This window comes from Rhinoraja longicauda, unplaced genomic scaffold, assembly GCF_053455715.1.
Source record: "Rhinoraja longicauda isolate Sanriku21f unplaced genomic scaffold, sRhiLon1.1 Scf000078, whole genome shotgun sequence".
NCBI lineage: Eukaryota > Metazoa > Chordata > Chondrichthyes > Rajiformes > Arhynchobatidae > Rhinoraja > Rhinoraja longicauda.
The window spans coordinates 52,501-60,000 of NW_027601296.1; positions in this window are offsets into that span (position 1 = coordinate 52,501).

Below are 7,500 nucleotides of genomic sequence, written 5' to 3' on the forward strand. Positions count from 1 at the left end.
ACTTTAAAGTACTGCAGCTCGAGCGCACAAGGTGCGCGTGGAATTGTTAGCGGCGCCGTGGTTGTGCTGGCGGTGACCATGGCTGCCTGCTCCTTTGGTTCACGATGTCCCCGCCGAAGGCGGCGTACTTTAAAGTACTGCAGCTCGAGCGCACAAGGTGCGCGGGGAATTGTTAGCGGCGCCGTGCTTGTGCTGGCGGTGACCATGGCTGCCTGCTCCTTTGGTTCACGATGTCCCCGCCGAAGGCGGCGTACTTTAAAGTACTGCAGCTCGAGCGCACAAGGTGCGCGTGGAATTGTTAGCGGCGCCGTGGTTGTGCTGGCGGTGACCATGGCTGCCTGCTCCTTTGGTTCACGATGTCCCCGCCGAAGGCGGCGTACTTTAAAGTACTGCAGCTCGAGCGCACAAGGTGCGCGGGGAATTGTTAGCGGCGCCGTCGTTGTGCTGGCGGTGACCATGGCTGCCTGCTCCTTTGGTTCACGATGTCCCCGCCGAAGGCGGCGTACTTTAAAGTGCTGCAGCTCGAGCGCACCATGTGCGTGGGGAATTGTTAGCGGGGGCGTCGTTGTGCTGGGGGCTGACTGTCCCTAGTGGGTATAGGATAATGTTAATGTACGGGGATCGCTGGGCGGCACGGACTTGGAGGGCCGAAAAGGCCTGTTTCCGGCTGTATGTGTATGATATGATATGATATGATGCCTGCCTGCTCATTTGGTTCATGATGTCCACGCGGCAGGCGGAATATTTTAAAAGCACTGTTCTGTACGAAGTGCACAATGTCCGTTGGGGAAATGCAGCTGGGGGTCGGTCGACCGGCTGACGACGCCTGCCTGCCGATTTGGTTCACGATGTCCCCGCCGAAGGCGGCATACTTGAAAGTACCGCCGTTCGCGGCGCGCAATTTGCGGGGGGAGGAATTGTTAGTGCACGTCTGTGTGCTAGGTGACGATGCTTGCCGACTTGGTTCATGCCGTCCACGCCGAAGACGGCGCCGTTTAAAGTACTGCCGCTCGAGGTGCACAATTTGCGGGGGAATTGTTAATGGGCGTCGGCGTGCTGGGTGACGATGTGGAGATGTGGAACGCCGAGCCAGATCTATCTTATTTGTTTGCTTGGCCCACTGGACTTTGCATGGGCTTTGCAACACTGTGTGCTAGGTTAAATCACGGCCAATAGAGTGAGTGTTTTTAATGATCCTGATCTGATAAGGGGACTAGAGGTAAAAGAGCCGTTAGGAGGCAGTGATCACAACACGATAAGTTTTACTCTGCAAATGGAAAGGTAGAAGGGAAAATCGGAAGTGTCTGTATTACAGTATAGCAAAGGGGATTACAGAGGCATGAGGCGGGAGCTGGCCAAAATTGACTGGAAGGAGGCCCTAGCAGGGAAGACGGTAGAACAGCAATGGCAGGTATTCCAGGGAATAATGCAGAGGTTGCAGGATCAATTTATTCCAAAGAGGTGGAAAGACTCTAAGGGGAGTAAGAGACACCTGTGGCTGACAAGGGAAGTCAGGGACAGCATAAAAATTAAGGAGAGGAGGTATAACATAGCAAAGAAGAGTGGGAAGACAGAGGATTGGGACTCTTTTAAAGAGCAACAAAAGTTAAAGAGGCAATGCGGGGAGAAAAGATGAGGTGCGAGGGTAAACTAGCCAATAATATAAAGGAGGATAGCAAAAGTTTTTTTAGGTACGTGAAGAGGAAAAAAATAGTCAAGGCAAATGTGGGTCCCTTGAAGACAGAAACGGGGGAATTTATTATGGGGAACAAAGAAATGGCAGACGAGTTAAACCGTTACTTTGGGTCTGTCTTCACTGAGGAAGATACACACAATCTCCCAAATGTTCTAGGGGCCGGAGAACCTAGGGTGATGGAGGAACTGAAGGAAATCCACATTAGGCAGGAAATGGTTTTGGGTAGACTGATGGGACTGAAGGCTGATAAATCCCCAGGGCCTGATGGTCTGCATCCCAGGGTACCTAAGGAGGTGGCTCTAGAAATAGTGGAAGCATTGGAGATCATTTTTCAATGTTCTATATAGATTCAGGATCAGTTCCTGTGGATTGGAGGATAGCAAATGTTATCCCACTTTTTAAGAAGGGAGGGAGAGAGAAAACGGGTAATTATAGACCAGTTAGTCTGACATCAGTGGTGGGGAAGATGCTGGAGTCAATTAGAAAAGACGAAATTGCTGAGCATTTGGATAGCAGTAACAGGATCATTGCGAGTCAGCATGGATTTACGAAGGGGAAATCATGCTTGACAAATCTACTGGAATGTTTTGAGGATGTAACTAGGAAAATTGACAGGGGAGAGTCAGTGGACGTGGTGTACCTCGACTTTCAGAAAGCCTTCGACAAGCTCCCACATAGGAGATTAGTGGGCAAAATTAGGGCACGTGGTATTGGGGGTAGGGTACTGACATGGATAGAAAATTGGTTGACAGACGGAAAGCAAAGAGTGGGTATAAATGGGTCCCTCTCGGAATGGCAGGCAGTGACCAGTGGGGTACCGCAAGGTTCGGTGCTGGGACCCCAGCTATTTACGATATGCATTAATGACTTAGACGGAGGGATTAAAAGTACCATTAGCAAATTTGCAGATGATACTAAGCTGGAGGGTAGTGTGAATTGTGAGGAAGATGCAATAAGGCTGCAGGATGACTTGGACAGGTTGTGTGAGTGGGCGGATACATGGCAGATGCAGTTTAATGTAGATAAGTGCGAGGTTATTCACTTTGGAAGTAAGAGTAGAAAGGCAGATTATTGTCTGAATGGTGTCAAGTTAGGAGGAGGGGGAGTTCAACGAGATCTGGATGTCCTAGTGCATCAGTCAATGAAAGGAAGCATGCAGGTACAGCAGGCAGTGAAGAAAGCCAATGGAATGTTGGCCTTCGTAACCAGAGGAGTTGAGTATAGGAGCAAAGAGGTCCTTCTACAGTTGTAGCGGGCCCTGGTGAGACCGCACCTGGAGTACTGTGTGCAGTTTTGGTCTCCAAATTTGAGGAAGGATATTCTTGCTATGGAGGGCGTGCAGCGTAGGTTCACTAGGTTAATTCCCGGAATGGCGGGACGGTCGTATGTTGAAAGGCTGGAGCGATTGGGCTTGTATACACTGGTATTTAGAAGAATGAGGGGGGATCTTATTGAAACATATACGATAATTAGGGGATTGGACACATTAGAGGCAGGAAACATGTTCCCAATGTTGGGGGAGTCCAGAACAAGGGGCCACCGTTTAAGAATAAGGGGTAGGCCATTTAGAACGGAGATGAGGAAGAACCTTTTCAGTCAGAGAGTGGTGAAGGTGTGGAATTCTCTGCCTCAGAAGGCAGTGGAGGCCAGTTCGTTGGATGCTTTCAAGAGAGAGCTGGATAGAGCTCTTAAGGATAACGGAGTGAGGGGGTATGGGGAGAAGGCAGGAACGGGGTACTGATTGAGAGTGATCAGCCATGATCGCATTGAATGGCGGTGCTGGCTCGAAGGGCTGAATGGCCGACTCCTGCACCTATTGTCTATTGTCTATTGTCTATAATCAACCACTTTATTTTGCCCGTCTTTGTGACTCCTCTTTGACACGTCGATCACCGCTGAGGCTGTTTTACCTGTTTCCCCTATGTACCGTAAGGTACACTCCTTACATTGAACTGCATACACCCCATTATTTCGCTCACGGGTTATCCTCTGTGCTATCCAGTCTCTCCTGTCACCCTGTTCTATGTTTTTGTCTATTACCCAGTGGGAGCAGGCCCCATATTGACATTAATTTGTAACCCTACTGCTCCCCTCGTCTGCTGGTTTTATCACCATCTCATGTTTATCCCTCAGCTCTGCCGTGGTCTCCCTCTCTTTTTTTCTGGTGAGGTTCGGCCTATCCTTTGTCATGGGCATATCCCAGGCTGTTTTAGTAACGTTCTTTTAAAACGTGTCGTGTTTGTTTGGCTTTACCCACGTTCCAGCATTAGAGGCCAATTTTTGCAATGTTTCCTGGGTGGGATTTGCCGGTTTTACAAATGGTGTCACTATCTCACCCTGCTTCCTGATACCCTTATGGGGTCGGCTCTGTTCTTGCAGAACCCTCGGGTGGTGCAGAGTCTGGGCCTTGTTATCAATATCTTGCCCTGCTTCCCGATACCCTTGCGGGTTCGGCTCTGTTCTTGCAGATCCCTCAGGTGGTGCAGAGTCTGGGCGGCATCGTCACCCAGCACACCGACGCCCACTGAAAATTACCCACGCACAGTGCGCGCCTGGAGCGGCAGTAGTTCAAACTACCCCTACCCCTACCCCTACCCCTACCGCTACCCCTACCCCTACCCCTACCCCTAACCCTAACCCTAACCCTAACCCTAACCCTAACCCTAACCCTAACCCTAACCCTAACCCTAACCCTAACCCTAACCCTAACCCTAACCCTAACCCTAACCCTAACCCTAACCCTAACCCTAACCCTGACCCTAATGCAGGCAGAGTTATTTATAAAGTGGCCCAGACTCTGCACCACCTGAGGGTTTTGTAACAGAACCAACCCCATAAGGGTTTCAGGAAGCAGGGCAAGATATTGATAACAAGGCGCAGACTCTGCACCACCTCAGGGTTCTGCAAGAACAGAGCCGACCCCATAAGGGCATCAGGAATCAGGGCAAGATATTGATAAAATGGCCCAGACTCTGCACCACCTGAGGGTTCTGCAAGAACAGAGCCGACCCCATAAGGGCATCAGGAAGCAGGGCAAGATATTGGTAACAAGGCCCACGGGGAAGGCGGCATACTTTGGGGTTATTTTGTAGTGAGTTTTGAAGGCATGTGCTAGTGTTACGCATACCGAGGGCGCGCAAAGTTCGGCGCGCCCGGGCCAAAACGCCTCTGCTGGCCGCGGCCGAGTCGGCCGACGGATTGCCACGGACTTGCTTGACGACCTGTCACTCTCCGTGCATCGGTTGCACGCCCGGTTCGTCCTTTCCATTTGTTTCATGATGTACACGCGGCAGGCGGAATATTTTAAAAGCACTGTTCTGTTCGAAGTGCACAATGGCCGTTGGGGCAATGCAACTGGGGGTCGGTCGACCGGCTGACGACGCCTGCCTGCCGATTTGGTTCACGATGTCCCCGCCGAAGGCGGCATACTTGAAAGTACTGCCGTTCGCGGCGCGCAATTTGCAGGGGGGAGGAATTGTTAGTGGACGTCTGTGTGCTGGGTGACGATGCTTGCCGACTTGGTTCATGCCGTCCACGCCGAAGACGGCGCCGTTTAAAGTACTGCCGCTCGAGGTGCACAATTTGCGGGGGAATTGTTATTGGGCGTCGGCGTGCTGGGTGACGATGTGGAGATGAGGAACGCCGAGCCAGATCTATCTTATTTGTTTGCTTGGGCCACTGGACTTTGCATGGGCTTTGCATCATTGTGTGCTACGTTAAATCACGGCCAATTGAGTGAGTATTTTTTATTCAACCACTCTATTTTGCCCGTCTTTGTGACTCCTCTATGACACGCCGATCACCGCTGACGTGTTAATCTGCGTGTTAGGTATCTCGGGGGTCAGTTGGACGGACAGATGTGTAAGGGTTTTGTTCGGAAGGATCGTTGAGTGTAAACGGTGAACGGGGGTTAAAGGCCCTGAGGTTTCAATCCTCTAAAGAATGTAAAAGGTCTGACGCGTTAGCTAGCAGCTAATGAGGTGAACCTAGCAGCTAATGAGGCTCTCTCTCTCTCTCACGGCCCCGGGACTCCCTCCCTCCCTCCTCCCTCTTGGAACCCTCCCTGCGTGGGGGGGGGGGGGGCACGAAGAAAAAGAGGGTATAAGAAGAATCCAGTGGAAGGAGTAGGGACTGGGGGCGAGGTCAGACAGCCTATCCGGCTAATAAAGCATCATGAGGTTAGGTATAAACTCTGATGACTGCATAAACTCGCCCCTAATGGGGGGGGGGGGGGGGGGGGGCACTCTCTCCCCCACCCCTCTCTCCCCAGTGCCACTCCCTCCGACCCCCCCCCCACTCTCTTCGTGTCGCTGGGCCCGCCCGGCACGGCCCCGAGGATCACTCCCCGCGCGGCAACGGGACACCGGGTCGCCGGGCCCGCAGGGTCGTCAGTCGGGCGGGGGGGGGAGGGTGGCCATGCCAGCAGCAGGAGAGGTTTCCAACGAACCCGCGACCGCAGCAGGACCGCCCGCGGCAGACATTTGGACCCAGCGGGTCCGTTCGGGATGGTTGCCGGGCCCGCAGCAGAGGTTTCCTTCCACCCAACGGGGGGGGGGGGGGGGGGGGGGGGGGCGGGGCTGCCCATCTTCCCGCTCGAAGCAACGGCCTCACCCTAACGGCCTCACCCTAACAACCCTCACCCTGACCCTAAACCGCTCGGTTCATGACTTCTCTCCGTTTGGTTCATGAATTCGCCATTTAGTTCACGACTTCTCCTGTTGGTTCCTGACTTCTACCTCGTGGTTCGTGATTCCGGCGGGTAGGTGGGGTGCCCGGATACTCTCGGCGAAAGGTGTTCAAGTGGCAACGGCGGTCCCGTAGATAAGACGGGTTCGGATGCTCGAGCGTGTCGAGTAAGCGCCGGATCGGCGCCGGGCGCCCCCGGCCGGCTGGCTTGCCCCCCCCCCCCCCCCCCCCACCCCCCCCCCCACCTGGCGGCAGAAACGTGTATCGCGCCAGTGCCGCCGCTGAGGTCGAGATTGGCCGCCTCGACCGTTCGAAGCGTCGCAATTCCGGCGGGACTTCCGAACGCTCGTACCGCCAAGTCATCCGCGACATTCGAGAATTGCACTAAGTCCGAAAGCTGGCGTCGCTTCTTTTTTGCCCGCCGCAGGTTAACGATTTGACGGCGGAAGTCGAGGAGGTCCGATGTGCGGCCTTCAGCGGGGCCGCGGCGCGCCTTTCCCGCCAGGCCTATCGGCCCGTCTCCCGCCGGCCAGAAAATGGCATTTCTTGTCCGGGCGGTCCCGATCACGGTTAACGACTTACCACCGGAAGTCTCTATGACCCCGCAGTTTGCGGCCCCGCGGCGGGCGTCAGTGCGACACGACCGGACGGACGACCGGGCCGACTCCCGCCGACCTCAAAACGGTTTGTTTTGCGCGAAGATGGAGGTGGCGTGCCCGGAGATTTTCGGGAACACGATTTTCAGAGACACTTAGAAAAGATTGTGTGGTGAGGTGCAAAAATGTCAGGGAAGAAACCGAAGGGACACAAAAAGATCGGTAAAAGTAGCGCGACTCTGGGCGAGAGTCGGCGGACTCATTGACGGACATTGGTAATACAGTGAGAGTATTTTTTGCACCGAGTTCGAAGTGTGTGCCGGGCAGGCACCGAACCCCACCGAGACTGGCCCAGGCTGTGTGTCCTCTTGGAAAAACCCTCTGTTTCCGATCGATCTGGTGCCGCGTGTCTCACCGCAGGAGAGGCCGAGCGGGCCAGCGGACAAACAAAGGCCGCTGGTGTTTCAGGCTCGTTTGCCAGACTCCACAACGGGCGGGTCCTGCCGCGCGAGCGGTCAGGAA